At 36.2% G+C, this 25,247-nt stretch overlaps 1 protein-coding gene across 5 annotated transcripts in view; it reads left to right on the top strand.

Moving 5' to 3' along the window:
• The window catches only part of LOC131434660 (neuropeptide Y receptor type 2), a 231,705-nt gene extending 208,884 nt beyond the window's left edge, over positions 1 to 22,821 (top strand). For all 5 annotated transcript variants that reach the window (XM_058601614.1, XM_058601616.1, XM_058601618.1 and 2 more), the window contains one exon: positions 21,865 to 22,821. The gene's annotated coding sequence lies outside the window, so the exon portion shown is untranslated. The remainder of the gene's footprint in view (positions 1 to 21,864) is intronic.
• The last annotated feature ends 2,426 nt before the right edge of the window (positions 22,822 to 25,247 follow it).

Raw genomic sequence — 25,247 nt, 5'->3', positions numbered from 1 at the left:
CCAAATTGTGGAACTCACTACGATATTAAACACTGTTCGGAACATTTTCTCGAACGAACATTTGCTCAGAACGCGTTCTGATTGGCTGGTGTTGACATGGATCGAATGAGACAGGTTTTTCAATAGTGTACTATTGAAATATTTCAATGCTTTTTCTTTACACGCTTAAGTTGAAAAATTTCGATTCTATTGGTAGTTTGATTATATAAATCCTTTCACAAATCACTGAGCTTTAAAAATACGAGAAAGGTAAACGCGCCTTATGAATTATCCTCTTTGATACTCGTTTATACCAAACATTTCAGAAAAGTTTAATTCTGAATTATTTGAGATTATGTCACACAACTGAATATTTTATCATAAAATTGTGATCATATTTCCGATGGCATGTAGCAAATATTATGTTGATTCGTTAGATACAACAAGAGATACTCACGATCAAAAACTTATCACTCTCTCAGAGGGTAAATTCTGAAAAGGCACCCCATAGTAAAGTAAGTCGTATTCACGACAAAAGTTAATCTCTTTTGGATGCACTCATACTAAAAGATGGTTGATTAAAACTGACGGACTGCACGATTAACTGTCAGTTACTCGGTTGAAACTGTGCTTGAGAGCTTCAGTAAAAAAAAACCGGACGTTTGACGTCACACACGAAAAACTGTCCGGAGAATTGAACATATATTGTAGTGGTTGTTGAGGAATACCGATGAACCGGATTTTGGATTTCAGAATTAAAATTCAGAGTTCGAATATTGTCATAGCCATTCGTCCGGGTTGTCCGCAAACGATAATTCTCTTAGTGACAGTTGCTTTAGTCACGGTAAAACAAACTAAATATGAAGGAACCAACAAATAATACAACTATCGTGAAGAAACTCGAATTGGAATCTACAAAAGAGAAGTTGAGTCTCAGATATTAATACTTTCTGTTACTAGCAACATTGTTTCCCCGCACAGCACAAAAGCGTAAAGCTACAGTAAAACTTATTCAAGTGACAGCATCCACAACTTCACGAATCACAGTAACTTTGATTTACATATTTCTACCATTAGCACGACAAAAAGTTTTTGTACTAATACACCCTATCGGAGCCGTGCGGTATCGATTACTTAGAAGTAACAGAATGGGAAACTTGTGCGGACAGAAATTCTACAACGGCTCCAGCTAAATTGACTAAATTGAAAATTCGAAAATCACTCACTTTCCAGCGGCTTGGCCCAACAGTGACTTTCGTGCGAAGACGAGAAAATAATTGGAATTGCTTAACGGAATGTTATTACATTTCGATATCGCGTATCGACAAACCGAATTCCCCTTTCCGGTAACGAACGCTAGACTAGGCCATCAAATAACCCGTAGACCCACCGTAGACAGTCGAAATATTGGCAGCTTTCCAGGCAACGCACAGTGGGGAAAAATGGACCAAAAACGAGACGATTTTTTTGGAGGCATGATACAGCTCACCACAAAGTACTTTTTTGGTGTAAAATGGACAGTGAAATCGATTCCATGTATTTAGAAGGACCGCACGAGATGCTATCATGTTTATTTTACCCCAAGTTCCATTCTTATACTGCATTTTCAAGCTTAACTATGTAACATGAAACCGAAGAACTTACAGACGAGCGAACAGAAGTTTTCTGATGTAAAAAAGTCTAACAAATCGATTGTATACAGTTTTACTGACAGCAGAAAACTCGTTGTACCGTTCTACCTCATTTCTTTTCCTGTTAGTTGAAATATGATCTACAATCCAAAAGCAGATCCAACACGATCTATCAATATTGGTTCATATGTTATTATGTGCAAAACATCTGTGATCCAATTAAACACAATGTGAATGACAGTACTAGCCTGTTTAACCCGTTTTACCCCAATTTATATCGAAAGTCGTATTTCTGGTTAAACTGATTGCGGTTGATGAAAATCGATTGATATTACGAAGAAAGACCTGAAAATAGGAACACAATTTTATTTTATCAAATCATGTTACTGCGAAAATGTTCAAAGAGTTGCTTAAGCCACTGCGTATTTTCAACAAAATGTTAGTATAATATAACCAATCTGTTTTATCATCGATTCGACCAGACTCCTTTCAGAATTCAGTAAAATTTTACTTCAAAACTATTATAAAGCCTTCACTGACAGTTGTAAACCAAAAAATATATTTGGATCGCTGAAGTTTTTTACGTAATATTGACCAATATTGATAGTTCGTATTGGATCTGCTTCCGAATTGTAGATCAAAAGGCTAAATTAAAAAAAATTTAGGCTCTATTGAAAATAATTGGGGTAAAACTGTATAACAAGATTCGTGCGGTCATTGAATTCATTTGTAATCTTATTTTTAGGGCTATCGATCGTAATATCAATCGATTTCCATCAAACGCAGTCAGCCTGCTTTCGGTATGCAATGAAAGTTTAACCAGAAAAATGACTTATGAAATAAATTGGGGTAAACAGGGTTAAACAGGCTAGTACTGTCATTCTCATTGTGTTTGATTGGATTTGTATGTTTTGTACGTGATATGAACCAACATTGATAGGTCATATTGGATCTACTTCGGGATTGTAAATCTGAATTCAACATAAAATTGTATTTGAGGGAAAATTGGGGTAAAACGATGTAGCACGAAGCATACGATCATGGAAACTATATGTTTATAATTATTTGAGGTTATATGCGAAACATATAACCAACCAACAACCAATATTGGTCTAAGCACCGATCAGTAGAACATTTTTTTCTGTAAATTCATGAAAGAAGATGACTGGGGGTAAAACAGAATATAGTTATTTGTGGTCAATCTTATTAAAAACAATCCATTTATATAACTTATGAGCATATCACGAATACCTTCCGATTGCACAGTGGTTTGAATCGACAAAAACGTGAACTTAATTCTCTAGCTGCTAAACCGTTGATCCGATATACATAGTTCCTTTGGAGAACTCATTCACAAAAATATACCTCGTGATTTAATCACAATATAAAATGTGCAAAGCCTACTACGATAAAAGTTCATTTCTACAACTTTTTTCCCTTAAGAGATAGAAAAACGATGTCTTCTACAAAGTTTTAGAACTTCTAATGAGAAAAAACTTTGCCGAAGAAGCTATAGGTCTAACGCAAAAAGTTTCGAATATATAAAGCAATTTCGTTTGAAAACACCTAAAATCAATTTTTTGTACATAACTTTTTACAATTATTTTCAGTGTCTACTATGTTCGAGACAATTACTAAAAACGTTAAATTACACATTTTTGTTGAGAACTGTGCAACGTTTTGGCCTTTTCCTTAAAAAGTTATTTAACATTTAAACTTTTATATGCACCAGCTTTAACTACCAATAGGAAGCAGGGTCGCAGACCAAAATGCACATACATATACTTTTTGGAAAGCTTAAATCAAGTAATATGAAGTAACGAAGTGTGTAGCGTGGCCTTTTTAAATTGTGTGAATGAGACAACAAAATATAGAGTGCTTTTTTGACCATTTTCTTAGCAAAAACATTTGCTAAAACGACTATTTTTGGTTTATTAAAAGGAGCTTTGTAGGAAATGTTCTAAAATTGGAATCGGTCGTTAGTGTAGCTTTGGTGCAATGGTGTAATGATTGAATATAATTTCATGATGCATTATTGTATGCAATTGGACTAACTAAAGAAGCATGTGCTCATTAAATTTCGAAAAGTTTTACTTATTCTTTTAATAGAATATATCTTATCCGTTCTTTTAATTCCAATCCAATTCATTTCAAGGATGATATCTCACACCATTACCAGTACGCCTAAAAACAAATACGTTCTTATGAATTAAAACATACACTGAGAAAAATAATGAAATTCACACTATTTCTGAATAAATCATACTATGAGATGGACTTCAGTTGAATAAAAAATTCTATTCAAAATCATCCCCGATGTAAAAGTGAATTAGAATACATTAATTTCAATTAATATGACCGTTTATTTATATTGACGCTTAGTATTACTTTTAAAGTATATTGAAATATGAAGCACAGTGAAATATCTTTATAATAAATTACCTGCTCCAAATATGCACTGTTGGTGTTGGTGAAAGCAGCGCTGAATATTATTTTTAAGATCACAAAATAGTTAGTTGATAATACAAATGCTGGAGCATTTGGTCGATGATAATATTATAATAAAATGCGTGAGTGGTTCAACGTTACATACAGGCGTACATTTTTTAAAAGAGAAATGCCTGAACTTGAGAATAAAAACGTGCACAGACTAAGAATAAAGAATAATAACCAACAAAAACAAGTTTGTTTGGTTTCAGGGAATTTGTAACTAATCTGTTTCCTAATTGCAATTCTATTACATTTTCTACTGGAGTCGGCAATGTCTCGCGATTTTTTTGTGATAACGATCATCTATCAACATTCACTTTGAAGAGGAATTCCGAAAGACTCGGTACTCGCTGAGATTAAGTCATAATAGTAAGCTACAGTGAAAAGTTTTCTCTTTCGTCTGGTGTTAAAACTAATGCTCTATTTTTTATACCTCGACGGCAATTTCTTGCAAAAGTTGTTGCCTAAGGTAACTTATCGATCGATATCACAAAAAACGCGTGATATGAAGATAAACAATTTTATTGATGTACGTTTTTCCTAAGAAAATGGTCAAAAAAGCACTCTATATTTTGTTGTCTCATTCACACAATTTAAAAAGGCCACGCTAGACACTTCGTTACTTCAAAATGTGTAATTTTACGTTTTTAGTAATTGTCTCGAACATAGTAGACACTGAAAATAATTGTGAAAAAAGTTATGTACAAAAAATTGATTTTAGGTGATTTCGAACGAAATTGCTTTATATATTCGAAACTTTTTGCGTTAGACCTATAGCTTCTTCGGCAAAGTTTTTTCTCATTAGAAGTTCTAAAACTTTGTAGAAGACATCGTTTTTCTATCTCTTAAGGGAAAAAAGTTGTAGAAATGAACTTTTATCGTAGTAGGCTTTGCACATTTTATATTGTGATCAAATCACGAGGTATATTTTTGTGAATGAGTTCTCCAAAGGAACTATGTATATCGGATCAACGGTTTAGCAGCTAGAGAATTAAGTTCACGTTTTTGTCGATTCAAACCACTGTGGATTGGTCGAATTGATTTTTTTCCTGTGTTTCACAGTTAGTTTTCGAAGTAAAGTCTGAAAAAAGAGGAATTGCATCAGAAATACTAACTTTGAAAATATTTGCTTAGAGCAAATTCAGCAGCTGCAAGATTCATATGGGTGGTCTATAATGTAAATGAAACTGAAACAAACGTATCACCAGCAATCCGTTTTAGTTTTATTTATTCGACCAGTTCTACTGTCAAATTTAAAACTGGTATACACTGCCGTCCTATTTTTTCTATATTTGAAACACAGATAAAACGCTGCTGGGGCTGCCAGTTTATTTTGTTATAATTTCTAGATTTAAATTTTAAAACTGACATACATTATGCATCTAGAACTAGAACACTCCTGAATATGCCCTTAGGGTTTTATGAAATTATTGAGCAAAGTCGCGTTTTTGATCGTTTTTCCTCACTGTGCAACGGTCTGCATATGTACTTCAAGTCATTCTACCAACCTGAGAAATGTTCCGGAACCGCTGGTGGATGCGATCCAGAAAGCAAAGCAACAAGGAAAACGTTTTGCCATTAAATAAAGTAGGCATTGACATCGTTCGCCGGTTCCTTTCAGTCAGCTGAAGCAACTTTTCGAATCTGCAGTTACTGTGTCAGTTTAGCGAATATTTTTGTCGAATGATGCCGGTCGGAATTGCCCCTTTGATTGAAAGAGGCAAAACTTTTGATCGCTTTCGATTCCCCGTTCGATTTGATATGGGTTTACCCACTTCCTTCGCCAGTCCGCTCGAATAGTTTCTTCGGCAAACGGACAAAAGTCTGTCCGGACGAGTTGTTCCGGGCCGGTTATTTGGTTTGTGCTTCATCGGTTGGAAATATATGTTCTCAACTTTACGATTCCCTGAACTACTGTCCTCTGGCGAGCTGCAATTCAATGACTATGATTTCTTGTTTGAATGCGTCACTGTAGTGGTCCTCAAAAGCAGCACTATAAAGGTGCAACATCATGGTTCTGATTTTAAACGGTGTCCCGTTCGGTTGGTCATACATCAACTCTCGACTGTGCTGCAGCTCACGGCTATCGAAAAGGATGTACGATGCAGTAGTGTGCCAGTAAAATGTACATCAACTTTTTCCTCTTCGCATTGCCACCGCGCAAATATTTCCACTGAGACAGGACGACTCACAACAAATCGGATTTGCGATTTCCGATTTGCCAAGAGCTTTCAAAACCAGACCAGTGAAAACGCTCTGCTTGGGCAATGTCTGTAGGAAACAGAACATCATTCTCATTGGTTGGAGTGTGATGAAAACCTGTCTTGGCACAGTTTTTTTTTTAAACTATTGCTCTATTAAACCGTTTCAGATGTATTGAAATTTATTTTGTGATTGATTCAAATAAACCCAAATTGAAGATAGGTAGGTAGGGGAAAGTCTTATAAAGCGCCCCTGCTAGCCAAAATGCCCCCTTTCCTTTCTTAAGCATTGAAGACTATTCTGAACCAAAGTTTTATCACTAACACTATCTTTTCGTAGGATCTTTCTGCTATGCAAGTTTGATGGTTGTCGTTTGCAGGAAAGTATGAAAAAACTAAAAATTTCATTTGGCAGCTTTTCGATGTAAGGTTTTGCTTCGACTAAATAGATGTTTTATCCGCCATTTCTTTGACATACTGATTATCTCAAAACAGTAACTTTATGGACATTTCAAGAAGCATAATGCATCATTGTTGTGGGATAAAATGTCTTTTGTCGTGTGTCATGCCACCGATTTGTTGTGAGACATATTTTACGGCTGCTGGGGCATTATGTCTGAGGCGAGCGAAAAAAACTAATAATGTGGCCGTTTTGGAAAATATGTTTATATCAATCAATTCTCATCTTTTCTATTGGGGTCATTAAAAATTATGTTCCTCATCCGTATTGCAATGAAATACTTACATTCTCGAAGAAAATATATCAATACACTTGGAAATATCTCAATGATTTCTTAAGGGGGCATATTATAACACTTTACCCTACGTAGAAATATCAGCTTATTTTTAGGTAGAGGCATTAAGGAGCACTAGAATCATATCCTGTTTTAATGCACCCAGTGCACAGTGGTTCAAAAGCTGCAATTTCACGCTCTTAATTGATAACTGATAGGAACGTGGTTTTTGAGGTACAGTATCTTCAGCAAAGTTACTCAGAATGACAGACGCCATCTTTTGGCAAATTTTAGTTATGTGATTAATTCCCCTAAAAGTGAGATAAGAATATTATTTTGGTTCATTGGCAACATATGGGCTAAGTTACTTCGATAAAGTTGTGCAGAAAATTATTTCAAATAACTGGCGATTAATTGAAAATGTCGATCATTAGAAATTTTTAGTTGCCTTGTTCCACATCAAGGTTCCGAACAACCCCATGGGGCTGATCCTTGTAGTTTTTTGGGAAGTTCTCAATGTTATTTTAAATCACTGACAAGACAGCTCATTCAACTTCGTTCAAGGATACGACCCAACGGACCATGAAATAAATATCCGGTACGTTTCATTACTCTGTCTAGTAAGAGGATTGAAATTTTTTATTTTTAGTTTCGTAATCTCACTTCTCCTCCGCAAATATTAGGAGGTGCTTCTTTACGGAACACTGACCACTAGTATAGCTTAAATCCTCGAAAAAAGTAGTAGTTTGCGATTATCTGCTATTCGTAGTGCATCTGAATCGTTTGGTTACAGTAAATATCCGATGAAATGAGCCAGTCTCAAAGGAGCAAGTGTAGTTGAAATGTTAAAATAAATTTGTATTGTGAAACGCTTTACACGGAACCACCCGCGATCCCATTTCAACCAGAATATTAGTTGATTTTCTGAATTCGATTGGTTAAAATTTGGTACAACTAATCGATTGTTGTTTTATCTAAACTGTCACTTTTGTTTTTCGATTAGCAGAAACGATGGTTGAAACAACTAATTCAACTGTTTGAAAAAAAAATGCTGTCAATTAGTGAGGACACATACCTTTCAATTTCAAGAAATATTTTAGTTGAAATAACTGGTGTTGTTATTGAAACAAAATTCTGTTAGTTGAAAAATAAATCGGTTTTATTTGTTTCAGTTAAAGTTATGCACTGATAATTTTAGTCAATTTATATGAGCTTGGGTGCATCAACCGATGGGAATTGAAATTTTGCGACGGCAATTCAAACGCTCCATTCAAACGCAGCGCGTCCTGTGTGTTTGAAATCCTTCGCTCCTGTTACTTTTATAAATTAAATTCATGTCAAAAAGCGTTTTATTGCTAATGCATGAACATCATAATCGGTATCAAACAGCTGGAAGTAAAACAGTCTGCTGGAAGTAAATAATGATCGAATTTGAAGCATAAAATTTTGCGCATACCTGAAAGATTACGAGATGATTATTCATAAACATTTTCTAATTTGTCACCAAATCTTTTTCGTCTTAAACAAGGTTAACTTTATAACAACACCGCTGTTAGATAAACACTTGTTATCATAAAATTCTCAAATCGAATGAACACAATTTCACCAAACGCTTTAATCATCGATATTGTTTTTATTGACATTTTGAAGCGACGCGAACAGAGTTCAACAAAAAAGTTGTTGATTTTGCATTGCGATTATTGTTTTGCTTTCAACTGTCTCCGACATTTGACAGCATTCAAAACAACATATTTTTCAACTCCTTGAATATATGCAAATCAAAAACCATATTGGTTGAATCAAAAAGAAATTAGTTAAATCAACTATCGCAAAAATCAAAAACTGCGATATCGCAATTTTATGATCGAAGGGTTCTCCGTGTATATACGAAAAATATATCAATAAGTTTTTGATAAGACAATTATTGTTATTGTAGTTTTTGATTTCCTTAAACACCATAATCCTAGTATTTTTAATATAAATCATATACACATCACTTGTTCAATCAAATGGCAATCATTTGATCTATATATAAATGCTATATAGAACTGGGATGACCTTCATCGAAAGTCATATACAAATTTTATAAAACTAGTCATATGGTATAGATGAACCAATCAATATAAACTCGAAGTGAATATAATATGCGCTTCATAAATTGTTCCAATGTGTGTTGCGTGGATATCTAGCAATGGTTATAAGGCGCTCCTATAAATTTGACTCAGACTAGAAATTTCATTCGTTATATGAAAATCTTGTAGAAATAACATTAGGCAGAGTTTTATGTTTCATAAGATTATCTTATATATTTGTCATGATGTTGAATACACCAAGTAGCTATCATTGGAAATGCTAATAGTGCACAATCATTAGAATATCACATAATATGAAAAAGGATATTTAGCTCAGTGCATGCTTTCTATTGAAACTCCAATAAATAAGACTCTGTCTAATCTAATGGCACGAATGACAGCCACACAAAGGATTCAGGTCCTTTCGATTCCTATGAAGTGCGAAATTTGAAAATTAATTTTGTCGAGCACAACGGACCGCTTTGGTTCCAATGGTCTTCGGATTGAAAATTGTATCCAGCACCAGTAGAGATAAGCTTCCACGCACAGCTGCTCAAAGCAATGCGGCAAACTGTAGTTCTATGTCCTAAACGAAGGGTTGCCGGCCCTTTTCCAGTGTAATTAAAAGTGGTCTTTTGTCGTTAGGCAAACCAAAAAAACAACAACGGCTCCATTTTCGCGTGTTCCACGTGCCAAAATGAATGGGAAAATACCGTCGTGGAAGCAGGGCGTTAACGAAACAGTGCCCTTTGACATAGTTTGATCCGAGTTTTTACGGTACCAAATTGCAACTTTCAATCAACTTTTTATCATGACTGATGTGTAGTCCCCCGGCGGATTTACAATCCCCGAACGGTTTTGTAACGGATGCAATCTAGGATCTTGCTGGCGCTTGAGCCGTTCGTACGCCGATATGATGTCGGCTCGGAGGTGACAATGTGCACATAAACACAGACCCGAAAGGATGAGGGCGCGTTATCGGGTCTCGACAGGAAATATCGAAAATAATTAACCTACCGCCCGTTCGATGTCGTGCCGGTCGAGCGTGACGCAAAAATGTGCCCTGGAACACAAGAAACAACTATGTAAGTGACGTGCTTTCAATTTCATGCATCCAAGCGGGGCCACTATGCAATTTAATATTTTTAATTGTGTAATGTTAAAAGACTTTGATTGTTCGGATTTAATTTGAGCTGTAGTGTTTTCTTTTCAGACATATGTGAGTTTTGTAAGCAACAATACATAAGTAACTTCTATTGTTCATTGATTTTAGATGTCGCAAAAGTTGAAAACATATTTATCAATCGTAGATAAATAAGAGATCATAATAATTAGCTCATATCATTTTTACTTGAAGCTAACATTTTTCCAGTCCCAACCTCAACATACGTCAAATTCATACGTTTGACAATAGTTGACGCCGAAGCTGGGTTGGAGGGATTGCTTTAAGCGAAAACGCACACAGAATCTGTGTAGTAAAAGTGATTGAAAAATTGGTAGTTTCACAGAAAAATCTGTGAATATGATAACCCTGCCTGTGATACGTGTCGACAATGTCGTCGTTTTCGGTCGTAATAAAGGGTGATTTTTTTTGGCGGTATAGGATTTGATTTTCTAGAGAGAAAAAATAAAACAAAAGACTTGAGAAAATCCATTGGAGTTTATTGGAATCGATAGAACGATCAAAATAATTTAATGTTTTAAAATGATTTCATGTAAATGCTGGTCGCGATCAGAGATGCCATCTATACAGATTTATCTGTATTATACAGATATTAACATTCTCATACAGATTTAATACAGAGTACAGATTTTATACAGATTTCCTCAATTTAATACAGATTTATACAGATCTCACAAAAAGTAAGAACGAAAAAATTCAACTTTTCTGTCTGAGCTATGTTTTAGTATTTGATTCCTGTGATGAGATAAAAGTCTTTCAATCGACGGACAAATCACGAATTAATATGGAAATCAATAATTGATATTATAATTTGAAATCAAGGATGGCTTTTATCGTATCAAAGAACGCTCACTAGCAACTCTTCACACGATTCAATCAGTGCCATCAAAGAGAGACGAATATCATCGCAGCAACAAAAATCCGACATGGTTTATTTAACATAGAATAGACACAAGTGCGAGAGCGAATTTCTCTCGATGACCTGTCTGAGAATCAAAGGTTAGCTCGCTGCTGTGGAAATTCTCTCTGATGCAACAAACAATCGCTTATTCTCGTCTCCCGATCAGATTCTACATGGGCAGTGGATAATTGCGATAGAATCATTTCGACCGTCCCACGACAAAAGGGCCTAACTGCAAATGACAGTTTCTCTTTGTTTACTTTTTCTTTCACGATTTACCGAACTGATTTCATATTTGACGCTTCACTCTTCGCAAAACTTTCAAGGTAAAACTACAAGCTTTCGATTTATATTGGAAACTTTAGAGAATTTGCAATAATTGCTCCATAACGATCAAATAATTGCCAACTTGCGATTCTCTCTTGGTAAATTCCAGCCAGCAACGATAATTATCAGACTATAATTTTTTTATGGGCCGTGAAATACTCAGAGATTGAAGTGAAGCGAAGAAATGTAAAAAAGTTCTCTCGCGGTTCGTTCATCGAGAGACTCGAGTTCTTGTAGCATCTTCTACCGGATTGAAAATGTTGTATACAATATTGATAAATATCGAGCAGCTTCTGTCAAATTTTCGGCAATCACCAACACTGTTTGAAACCAATTTGAACTGGTATTCAAGGAAGTAATGGCATCATGAAATTTTACTGTCAAACTGAAAGTTTTATGACGTTGCATATTGGACGTTGAAATTCCATGTCAAATTATGAAGTCAACAATTTCAAACTAGATAAATATATGGAATAACAATTCAATTTCGTCGTTGAATATTCTTGTGAGCGCAGCAATGACTGTTTGAATGTACCATCCTACAACCACAATCTATTGGAATAATATTTTTTGACATCAGTTTGTTGTAAGAATATCATTTTATTAGTGAATACAGATTAATACAGATTTTTTATACATAGCAATAAAGATTTTCTATGAAAATATCTGGCACGACTCTGCAAGGTTCAATTTTGGCACACTCTCTCCAACATATCGGTCGGTATTGCACGAATAATGCCACCGGCCCATAATCCACACCAAACAGGGACTTGTTTTTTGGGATGCACTGGTAGCTCATGCAATGCTTCTGACTGGTCTTCACTCCAGTTGCGGCAATTTTGCTTGATGACGTATCCATTCAATCAGACATGAGCTTCATCGCTGGACACTATTTTTCGATAAAAAAAATTAGAGGGTTGTATTCAAGACACAACCGAGCACAATAACATTAAAAATGAAATGTTTCTAGGGTTCCCATAATAAATACGAAAATGAAGGTGATAATGATGATGATACACTAAACTAAAAACTTATTCAATTGACTAATTACAAACTTGCTCTAGTTTAAGCGCTTAGATTGTTAGCGAATGATAAAATTGACAATTAGATTCTTTCTTGATAATTGATTCTATTCAATTTTGATCCCTTCCACAAATTTTTACATTGTTAAGTTTTTGAATAACGTTCTTCAACTAGAAGTCAATTATGATGAATTCAAAGTTACTCGAAATCTCAATTTTAGATACAAACAACCTAAAGATTTAAACCTGAACAAATGAAACTATTTTATTGTATGATAAAAATTTTCGAGAAACGGACAAACTTATTAATTTTATAAACAGTTAATCGATCCAAAAGAAGATTTAATTTATTTTAACGAAAAATGTTGTACCAGTAAACTCAGTAATAGTGTAATTTTATTAATTCTTTTTCAAAATCGACGATAATCTTCGGAAAGTGTCGGTAAATAATATGGCAACAATACGAGGAAGAAAGCATATGAAACAGTCCACATAAAATATTTAGTTGCTTACATTGATTTTCGTTTTGGCATATTAGGAATATACGGAATGGATACGCAACAAAATTCAGAAATTTTGTTCATATCGTAACTTGATGCTATTAACACATGAATGAACATTGTCATAGTTACAACGCGTGTAGCCATCAGACGCTTATTGTTTTGAAGCAAATAATAATTAAACTGAAACTGGCGGTTAACCAAATTCTACGAGGGTTCCTATTCAAACGATACATGTAAAATCGCAGGTAAGCTTACCTTGAGTTTATCTTTGAAACTATACGATATTGCATTTATTTGTACTGTATATGTGGAATCAGGAATCAGAACAAATTGGCTCAAATGGCACGTTCCCCTTGATATTTGGAGATTTGTGCCTTGCCATCAATTTGTTTTTAGCATCATTTTCCCGATATATAAGAGTGAAGGATTGAAAGGAAATGGTAAGGGTTGGACTAGGAGGATGGGAAAAATTGACGACACAAAAACACATAAAAGCAGAAGTAAATTCTGCACCCCTAAGGGATGCTGAACAATCTGCTGAGGATCACATTTAGTGGAAGCAGAAGGAAATTCTGAACCTCTACGAGGTCCCGAACAGTCTGCTGTTAATAAAACCTCCAACCCCCGAGACGATTTAGAGATCTTACAAAAGCGACACCATTCTGCACTCCCGGAAGAATGCAGAACGACTCGCAGTATGTACGAGCAGAAGTAAATGCGGTACCCCCCAGAGGATGCCAAACAATCTGCCAAACCCTATTTAAGGTGAATACAGAAGGGATTCATTCACTCCAGGAAGAACGATGAACCCTTCTGACTATAGCTCCTTACCACATTGGGTGAGAAACGAGAGAATATCCTTAAATTTTAGCTCCGCATACACAGACTCAACCATGTATGGAGAACCAAAAACCCGGATACGTAGCTGCGTCAATGCGGGACAGTTACATATCAGATGATATGAAGTACCATAATCGCATTCACACAAATCACACGAATAATACTCAGCACGTTGAATAGTAGCCATGTGATAATTGAGTTTGCAATGTCCAGTCAGAGCTCTGACTAGAATACTTCAATGATACTTGGAGAAATGCAGTAGACACTTTGACATTTTCAGATTTAAATCTGGTAGAAATGCTTTTGTCTGAGCGCAAGTTTGCAAGCTGCGCCAGTAGCTGGCATGTTTGGATGCAGCCCAAGAACGTATCTTGTGCTTTATCCAACTAGTTGAAAGTGGTAAAGCTGGTTCAGGACCAACGAAATCATTCGTTGCACCAGCTCTAGCCAACTCATCAGCCCATTCATTTCCAGTAATACCAGAATGGCCGGGTACCCATATGAAGTAAACAGCATTTGAAATGCTGAGGTCTTCAATTTGAGTTCGACATGCGATCACTAGATTCGACCGTGAGTCATTCGAACTGAGTGCTTTTAAGGCTGCCTGACTGTCGGAACAAAAATAAATACGTTTACCACAGATCCTCTGCTGAGGTGCCGATTGTACTCCACACAGAATTGCGTAGATTTCTGCTTGGAACACAGTACAGTATCTACCAAGTGAATGAGACTGCTCCAGCCTATTTCACGACAGTAGATACCAGCACCAGCACGACCATTCAACAGAGAACCGTCCGTAAAACAAACTATGTGTTCATCAAGTTGTCGTTCCAGACAACCAGACAATCATTCCTAACGAAGAGGATAGCTCACATTGAATGTTTTGAAAGGAAAACTGCATGTGAGAGTTAGGTCACTAGGAGCGAGTAAATACTCATCCCACGTAACCATTTGAGACCACAAGCGAGTGTGGCTGGTAGCATAATCTAATGGGTTACTGTTCCAAAGCCCTGTAACCCTAAAACGGTATGCACAAGATAATGCTTCTTGTTTTAGGAACACATGTAGTGGTTTAATGCACAGTAGCGCCTCTAGAGCAGCAGTAGGAGTTGTCGTGAATGCTCCTGTCATCGCCATTAGGACCATCCTTTGGAGATGATTTAGCTTTGACTGAACTGTCGCGACTTCTCCTTTCTGCCACCATACAAGACATCCATATGCTAAAATTGGTCTAACGATAGTTGTGTAGATCCAATGAATATATCTGGGTTTGAGTCCCCATGATTTTCCAAAAGCTCGTCTGCATTGGCCGAAAGCCATGCAAGCTCTTTTAATCCTGAAATCAATGTGAGCAGACCAATTCAGTTTTGAGTCAAGAATAACCCCGACGTATTTAACTTGATCGACCACAGTGACCTCTGAACCAAAGAACTGCAACGGACGAGCTCCTGTAATTATCCTACGATGAGTGAAAAGCACCATTGATGTTTTGCCCGGATTTACAGATAATCCAAACCTGACAACACCATTGTTCAACAGATCGCAGGGCTTGCTGCATTAAATCAAAGAGAGTGTTAATGCTTATACCGGTCATCAATATATGATAATCGTCGGCAAAACCATAAGTCGGAAATCCAAGGTTATTAAGTTTCCTTAACAAACTATCAGCGACTAGGTTCCATAAAAGTGGGGATAGTACACCACCTTGAGGACACCCACAGACACTCAGCTTTCTAATCTCTGGCCTGCCGAAGCGATGATCAAAGAAGTTGATTGCTAAGCATTGCGTGTATCCAGTAAGGGAAAAACCCAAGATATCCCGTTCACGACTGCAATGTTTAACCTCCTGCAGCCATTCAGCCATCGGCACGGAAATACACCTTGACTTAGGAGTTCCTATTTTTGTGGCCTTTTACGACATGGAATAGGAAACCAGTGGATCAATTCTTGGTAAAAAATAATTCCGCCGGATGCCACACGGCTTACCTGTTTGGTGGACTTATACCACCGGTACAGGTGGACCGTAGCGTTATTCTTAGCAGTTGGGAAACCGCTACCGACACTACACGGCTATCTAGGCTGCTCAGAGAGGGAAGTTAACATTGATGGTCAACTTCCATGGATGGCCGAGCAGCCGGTTGCTTACATTGATTTTCGTTTTGGCATATTAGGAATATACGGAATGGATACGCAACAAAATTCAGAAATTTTGTTCATATCGTAACTTGATGCTATTAACACATGAATGAACATTGTCATAGTTACAACGCGTGTAGCCATCAGACGCTTATTGTTTTGAAGCAAATAATAATTAAACTGAAACTGGCGGTTAACCAAATTCTACGAGGGTTCCTATTCAAACGATACATGTAAAATCGCAGGTAAGCTTACCTTGAGTTTATCTTTGAAACTATACGATATTGCATTTATTTGTACTGTATATGTGAGTCTGTTAAACTCATTTATACTACTAAACCGAGGAGGCCGCTTTTAGATAAGTTTCAGAATTTAATTTTGAATCTTTTGAAGCGTTTAATTCCTGGTGGGACAACAACTTGTTCAGTCACATTGTCACGTTCTATTCGTATGGGAATTGAGATTTAAGTATGCAAACCGATCCGTTGGCAAATTAAAACATATTTAAGTTTACAATATTGAAGCTTTGGAATCATTTGAATTAGGAAAATCCATTAACAAATCATCGAGGAACAAGCGCTGCAAATTAGATCCAAAAAGTCAATCGCCGATAATTCTAAATTGGCTAAATAATAATTCTAAATTGGGCTAAATTGGAGAATCAAAATAAAATACACAATTCAAACCAATTTTTCAATGGGATGCAATTGAAATATTCAAATGTAGCTTCAATCTCATAATAGGCCTTTTTAATGGTAAAATCGTTTAAAAATTTGCTAATACATGGGATATTTCAAAGGAATCGGTAATCACGCTGATTCGGTTCTTTAATAGCTAGATGATAAATAAGATACTCAAGCGAACACGGTGTTGCACAGACAACAGGAAATTTCACTAATACATAATGCAAAAGCGACAATCCAGCAAGTGAACGCATATACAATTCAGTCATCAGCTCACTGGACGAGCTACTTGTTTCATTCACAGTCAAACATCAACTAGGCAAAGAAATATTTTGCCGCCTATATTTATAGATTCCTCTTCGAACTACGCAGAATGATGCGGTGTTTTTATGCATGACGCAAAGCCTTCTATGCCGAACAAGAAAATGACGTCAATTTTCTCAGCTGGGATTGGTGGATGAAAACATAGGTCAATTCTAACCATTTTTTCAATAGTATGCTATTGAAATACTGAAACAACGATGTCATACATGTTTAAGTTAAAAGTTTCCGAATTGATTGGTTGTTAAATTATGTCAATCCATCAACAAATGACTGAGTTATTAACGTTCAAAATTATGACGCAAAAAGGTTACGCGGCAATTTTTGAAACTTTTAATTGACCCCCGGCCCCATATAGTGAAGAGTAAGACATTTTTATAGCCAAAGATTTACTAAAAACATGGGCTATTTCGAAAGAACCGGTAATAACGCTGATTCGGTTCTTCAATACTGGATGAAAACGTTGTTGCGCTGATAGCAGGAAATTTCACCAACACATAATGCAAAAGCGACAATTCAGCAAGTGAACGCATATACAATTCAGTCATCAGCTCACTGGACGAGCTACTTGTTTCATTCACAGTCAAACATCAACTAGGCAAAGAAATATTTTGCCGCCTATATTTATAGATTTCTCTTCATACTACGCATAACGATGCGGTGTTTTTTATGCATGACGCAAAGCCTCCTATGCCGAACAAGAAGTTGACGTCATTTTGTACAACAGGGATTGGTGGATGAAAACATAGGTCGATTCCAACCATTTTTTCAATAGTATGCTATTGAAATACTGAAACGACGTCGTCATACATTTGTAAGATAAAAGTTTCCGAATCGATTGGTTGTTAAATTATAACAATCCATCAACAAATGACCGAGTTATTAACGTTCAAAATTATGACACAAAAAAATTACGCGACTATTTTTGAAACTTTTAATTGACACCCGGCCCCATATAGTGAAGAGTAAGGCATTTTTAATGCCAAAAAGAGAACCTTCCTCCAACTTTGCCAGTGCCCGTTTATGATTAAATTATAGACCAAACGACGGTTTATGATTTAATTATAGACTAAACTGAACAAATTTGACAATGACACAAGATACAATTCACGCGTTATCTGTCAAAAACAGTGTTGCCAAAAAGACACCAGCAAAAAATCACCCTTTAGAAGAAGTAAACGTGTTTTTATGGAGCTCATAAAAGAAATCAGCTGTTTTTAATAGAAGGGCTAATCTAGCATTGACAGCAAAAGGAGAAAATATCGATGGGTGTTTCGACTTTGGTTTAAATGCCTATTGAGGAAATTATCGTACGTTCTCAGATCAATCTTTAAAACGTATGCAATTTAAACTTTTCTTCTAGAGTTTCACCCTTTTTTGATTTTTTTACACCCAAATCTCCGTTAACGAACACTTTTTATACGTAACCTCTTTTTACGAACCAAATCCCAAATAACGTAAACTTTTTTACGAACCAACTTAGTAAACAGAGGTTTTGGCATGCATCGAAAGCGATTTCCGACTCCATGGAAACTACTACAATATGGGTATTTTTGGAATGAGTTGAAAGAGTAGATTCAGGAAAATGATGTAATGGTATTTTGGAAATCCAAAATGGCGGCTTCCGGTTGATTGATATTTCTCGAAAACCTTTACAATATGGGTATTTTCGGAACCGGGGTTAATGAGTAGATGTCGGAAAACGATATTTGAGGTGGTTCTTAAATCCAAGATGGCGACTTCCGGTTGATTGATATTCCTTGGAAACCCTTGCAATAGGGATATTTTCGGAACGGATGCGAAGAGTAAGTGCAAGAAAATGATGTTTGGGTTCGTTTCAAAATCCAAAATGGCGGCTTCCGGTTTATTGAGATTGCTTAAAACCCCTAACAATATGGGTATCTTCGGAACGGAATTGATGAGTAGATGTCGGAAAACGATGTTTGAGGTGGTTCTAAAATACAAGATGGCGTCATCAATCCCGTTCCGAAAATATCCATATTTTAATGGGTTTCAAGGAATATCAACAAACCGGAAGTCGTCGTCTTGAATTTCAAAACTACCTCAAACATCGTTTTCCGACATCTACTCATCAATTCCGTTCCGAAGATACCCATATTGTTAGAGGTTTTAAGCAATCTCAATAAACCGGAAGCCGCCATCTTGGATTTTGAAACGAACCCAAACATCATTTTCTTGTACTTACTCTTTGCATCCGTTCCGGAAATAATCATATGATGCGCGGTTTCCACATTAATTACACAAAACTTTTTTTACGAATCAAATCGCAAATAACAAAAACTTTTTTGCGAACTACCTCTTTTTACGAACCCTCGTTTAGTTCGTAAATGGAGATTTCGGTGTACTTCTCTGCTTCCTGTGTGAATTATGAAGTTACGCCCTCGCGCATTTTTTTGTGAAATTGTCTGGTTTCTGCGACTATTTATGACAAATCTGTGGGTAATCTTATCATCTCATGTACTATTTCCAGTAGTAAAAAGTTCGGAAACCATCTAAAATAACGAAAATAAATAGTTTTGTCCTTGCTTTCTAGCAATTGAAGTATTGACCTGGTTGTTGGAATAGAACACGGAGGGCGAAACTTACGTAAACAAATAGAACGAAAGTTTCGCCCTTCATAGTTCTATATATATTTTTGCAGAATCCAAATTTATAAGCAAAATTGTAGGACTTTGAAACAATCATCCGTAGGTTAGAGAGAAACTCGATTTGGTAATTTTTATAGGATTTGCCCTTCTTCGAAAAAAGCTGAAATGAATTTAATATTTCGACCTCCTCCTTCCTAACAATGCGCGATGGCTTTCCGAAAGTATGATGGGGTATGTTTTGCTTCGGGCTTGAAGTAAATAAATACATTTCCCAATAAACATTTGTTGCTAATTCTCGGGTTGATTTTTTCAAATATCCGTATGAGCAAGTGACAGTTTCTCTTTGTTCACTTTCTCTTTCGATTATTGTGAGGTAATTATAAAGGTTTTCTTGCATTTTACAAATCCGGTTTGAAAGTCGAAGGTTCCGGGTATCATTTCATACAAAGAGCTGAGTGGTGGATTCATGTCTTTTGGGACGAAAGTGACATTTTTGGTAGTATACCATCCTACCGTTGATTTCGAGTAGTGGCAAGAAGCAAGATCTGGCCAGAAGACAACAGGAGCCTTGTGGCTTCGAATCATGAATAGAAGTCGTTTTTGTAAACATTCCTTGATGTATATTTCGCTGTTCATTGAAGCAGTGGTGATGAAGGGTTTTGAAATCTTACCGCAGCTACAAATTGCTTACCAGACCATAGCTTTCTTACAAAATTTTTCGACTTCAATCGATGTCTCGGACTGGTTTAACACTTGCCCTTCTCGCACCGTATAATATTGTGGTCCCGGCAAGGATTTGTAATCGAGTTTCAAGTAGGTTTCGTCATCCATGATTATTCAATTCAAATTTGCAGCAAGAATCGTATTGTACGGCTTTCGAACCCTCGGCCTGATCGATGCATTTCGGACTACGATTGTTTCGGACTAAGTTTTGGTTGATTCTGCTTCTTATAGGTTTGAAGATTCAAACGCTCTTTAGCACGAAGAACATTTGACTTCGAAGTGCCCATTTTTTGGCCACATCCCGAACTGAAACCTCCATCTTTTGCTAGAACGCCTTCAGTATACGTTTATCCAACTAAGGGTTAGCGGGACCTTTTTTTCGACCCATTTTCGGTTTATCCTCAAAGGTGTTATCCTCACCGAACTTCCTGATTGTATTTCGCACGGCTTTTTCACTCACTCCTTCCATTTTTGCTATCTTTCTCAATGACAGTCCGCGTTCTGTGCACCATTTGTACACAATTTTTCGACGTTGTTCTGCTGAAAGTCCACGCATTCCGAAACAAACTAATGAAAACGAATAAACAACTGCACAAGTGGTTAGAGAAGAGTGTAAACAACAGGACGCAGCCATAAAAATTAACAGATTCTGAACCATTGCGAAATGGCAGCGGTTTTTTGGTTGCGTCCATACTTTCTGGAACAGTCTTTAAATTCCAACAGCTTACCTTTCGTTCATCAGTTTCATAATTGAATTATAATCAAGCGTACGGTATTCAATATTTCGTCGATCTGTCAAAGGCTTCTTTTTTCGGTATTGTAGTGTAACCATGGTAAATTTTGGCGACACTTTTCAAAGAATTTCGCGCTAAACCGTTTTCGCAGTTGACAGCATTCTCTCAGATTTGACTTTGTCCCAACATTTCTCTTTGCATAATTTGGTTTTTCTAAATTGATCTTCAAAGTGTTTTGAGTGGGGTCACTTTTCAATCAATTTTTTCAAATAGTTACTATCGAAAAATGACAAATTCTACAAAAAAAGTGTTGAACTAGTGACTTTCATTAAGATTTCCAATAAAAATACTGAAAATATTTTTATTCAGTCCTGCACTGAAAAAATTTCTCAAAAAATTTTAAATCGATTTAAAAAAAGAAAAAAAACATTTTTGATTTTGATAACATTTTTTTCCAAGGCGTTCCAAACCAACCATTAGTACATTGCTAGATGGGCAATATTAAGGAAAACAAGTTTTTCTAATAAAAACTTAATCTTGTACGAGCTGATTTTTTTTCACAGTCTTTTCATTAACAACTAAACTAAACCAAAAGTAATTATCTTCCAAGAATCGAAATGAAACTAAATTTGTGAGGAGATATCACAGAATACTCTATCGCTAATTTCCTGATTTTTTGCAAAAAGGGTCTGTAATGGACTTTTCTATTTCCGTAATTCTGCCAATGTTGCAATCAAGTAGTAAATCTAATTTTTTTATCTTATTTTTTTTTCAGATTCAATCTCGCAGAACTACTACTGGAAAATCGACGAAATCTGCAAACCTCGCGACCTTCTACTTCTGGGCCCGAGGAAGAAGGTCTGATTTGACAGATTTGTTTGCTTGTTCTCGGTCGAGGGTTTCCTATAGTCCTAAAAATGAGTCAATGTGGCGAGCCTAAGCGTTTTAAACAAACAAACAAGGAAGTAAATCGAGACAGAAATCAATTACCATAATGACAGAAAATTAATTGTATAATCTAATTCGATAACGGATTCTAGCTGACTGTTTGATAAAATTTACAAAGATATTATGGAAATAAATAATGCTTAAAGCAAACAAACTTTGCTTGACTGATGATATTAGTGTGTAATGAAAGAATTATAACTGCTAACTAACAGCTACTGGCAACAGTTGACTTGGTTGTTACTCTCAAATTTATGTGAAACATAAATCTTTTACTAAGAAAGAAGTTGGTTAACGTTAAATATTTCAGAGTAGTCCGAATGTGTTAGTATGTGAAACAGAATCGTTAAAAATTAGACATTTATAGTTTAAATTCCCTATGTAAATTCATTGTAAATCATAAGATTGAGAAACTATAACATAAAAAACTGAAAAGCCAAAGTTATGAGGTGATGAACAAATGATTCTTTCTAGAGAGTGTTTAGGTAAATCGATGAAAACATGTATCTTTCAACCAAGCTCGAACTATATCGATCACATTGGGTGAATTTTTGAGCTACGCCAGGTTTCCAGACACTACTTTTCTAATGGAACAGCAGAACTAACTACAAAAATAGCTCTTTATCTACGGCCGATGTACATAAAATATCTTCGTGTGGCTCGTGTAAATGGACTGTATTAGAAATATTGAACTGAATTGACTCGACGGATTATTACTTTATGGTAGAGCATTAAACTTCGATGTTGGAGGATTGAACTAGGTTATGAGTAATAAATTTCATTATGTGAGAACGAACTGGTTTGCAAGTAGTCATTTTTTTGCGATGATGTCCCTAAATATTTTGTTCGTAATGAATATACAGCAGTCACGTCCTTAAATTGTACATTGTGTGCAAATTTGTGTGACAGTGACGAATGTCTTCTCTTTCGTATACATGTTTAAAGGTCGCGAATGTATGCAACTTCTGCCGTAAGTGCATCGTTTCAAATTCTAGTAGTGCAGAAGGGGAATGCTTGCACAATTCACACAATCGATCAACTAACTGATATTCGGAAGGGTGGAGGAAGCGTTCCAATTTTATTCGTAATCACTACATCCAGTTATGTCTCTGGCATTACCCACCCACCGTTTTTAAGTGTAGATACCTTTGATTTTGCTAGCGTTATAAGGAATACAAATTCAATACAATCGAAAAATCAAGACGTCGTTATTCAGAATAGGGATGACTATTATTCAAAGAATCTCTGAACTAATCGCGGGTATGTCGCTTCCAGTGTTGGATATCTTGGTCAGTGCACCAGTGCTGCAATAACAAATACCATCTAATATTCAGCAAAATAATTAAACGGTGTGATAAAAAAATATCGTCTAACTGTTGGTTGGATTTGATTTAACCATTTTTTATAAATATAAAAAAATAGGTTAGAATTCACTCAAACTTTAAACAAATTTTCCGAAGTCCGGAGGGCCGAGTGTCATATACCAATCGATGAGTGGATGTCCGTATGTGTGTATGTTTATTGTCAACAATGAGGTTGAGATCTCAGAGATGAATGGAGCGATTTTGATCAAACTAGTCGCAAATGAAAGGTCTCCCCGTCCCCCTGAACGTTATTGAACGTTTATGAGATCGGATGTTCACTTTGTGAGTTATAAGAAGTTTTCTGTCAAAATTTTTATTTTTTGTCAAAATTGACCTTGAAAATAAAATATGTTTTTAGACTTAGATTCCGCACGATAATCCAGCTTTAGATTCTTAAAATCCCTTTATTTTTAACGGAGATAGCGACTTCTCTCCTTGTTCCAGTAGTAGGTGATAAAGCGATGTTTCGGAGCAAAGTGAAATACGATTTTCAATACTGTTTTATGCAATCTTGCTTAGCACCTAAAAGACTATGCAAAGATACAGCGACGACTACAGCATCCTTTTTCATTTCGATTTTAGAACGGTTCGTTTTTGGCAACATATTCGTTCGAACATGACATATTCATTAGAAAGATGGCCGTATTTTCAAATTCAAAACCATTTCATATTTATATTGATTCATACTGGTAATAATTGCTGGAAAAAAACAGGATGATATATGTAATGAAATTAAATAATGTCACTCATTTTGCTCGTAGATGGCTGAATGGATTTCGTCCATCTAATATTCAAATGAAAGGTATTAAGGACTGCTTGTTTTCTAATCAGATTCAAGAGATAAAGAGTGATTAGAGTAAAAATTTCACATAAATTTATCGGGTTTATCGGGTTCACAGATTTTGAGATCTAAGCAAAGTCTTGGCATTACATTCCTTGTGTGGAATTTGGCCTGGATCAGGGTCATGTCGTCGAAAGCCACTTCGCCGAAAGGGTCATTTCGCCGAATATCATTTCGCCGAAAGCCATTTCGCCGAAAGGGTCATTTCACCGATTCCTGCAATTGTCTTAAAATCGTAATGAGAATCGTTTTAAAATAAAGACAAATTAAAGATGATAACTTTAACGCCCGTTTTGTTGACCTACAATTGTACTTCTTGAATAAAGATTGATTCATGAACCTCTGAACGGAGTTTCCAAAGAAACTTGTTGACCACTAATCATCAAAGCAAGTCCATAGGTATCTACCAAGCAAATGTATGTGGTATTTTCCGTTTACTAAATAAAAAAATATCTAATGCGGCTTCGCCACATCGATTTGATTCGTGTGCTGTCCGACCTCGCTACCGCTCGTTCGGACCTAACTAAAGCAAAGAAACCTAGCTTTGAGTAGACCGGGCAAACGAGGCGGTTACAGGTTTGTATGCAAGAGGCCGCTGCTTCCGACGGCGGGTCGGCGGCCAACTCAGCCGGCGTCGCCTCGGCGGCTTTATGCCGCCGAGCCATCTTGGCTTGCAAGACGGTCGTCAAATGGTGAGATAACTAAGTCCTCACAAGTCCCTATCTCATGCCTCCCCGAGCGTCTATGATGACATTTGGTCAATAGAACGGCGTCGACTGGGTGCTATCGCCTTCTGCGTTAGTAGCAGAATGAGAGGGTGCGAAATGGCTTGTAGGTTGAAGCCCATCCTAAAGTGCAGTGTTTATCATAGTATATTACAACATATAATTGTGTTGTTTATTAAATCATGTATTATTATTATTATTTTTATTAGAAGAGCGTAACTTACACTGCGATATTACCTGTTATATTGTATCATAGCATATTATTTCATATATTATCGTCTTA

This window comes from Malaya genurostris, chromosome 3 (assembly GCF_030247185.1).
Source record: "Malaya genurostris strain Urasoe2022 chromosome 3, Malgen_1.1, whole genome shotgun sequence".
NCBI classification, from domain to species: domain Eukaryota; kingdom Metazoa; phylum Arthropoda; class Insecta; order Diptera; family Culicidae; genus Malaya; species Malaya genurostris.
This window is presented reverse-complemented; position numbering and strand designations above follow the sequence as displayed.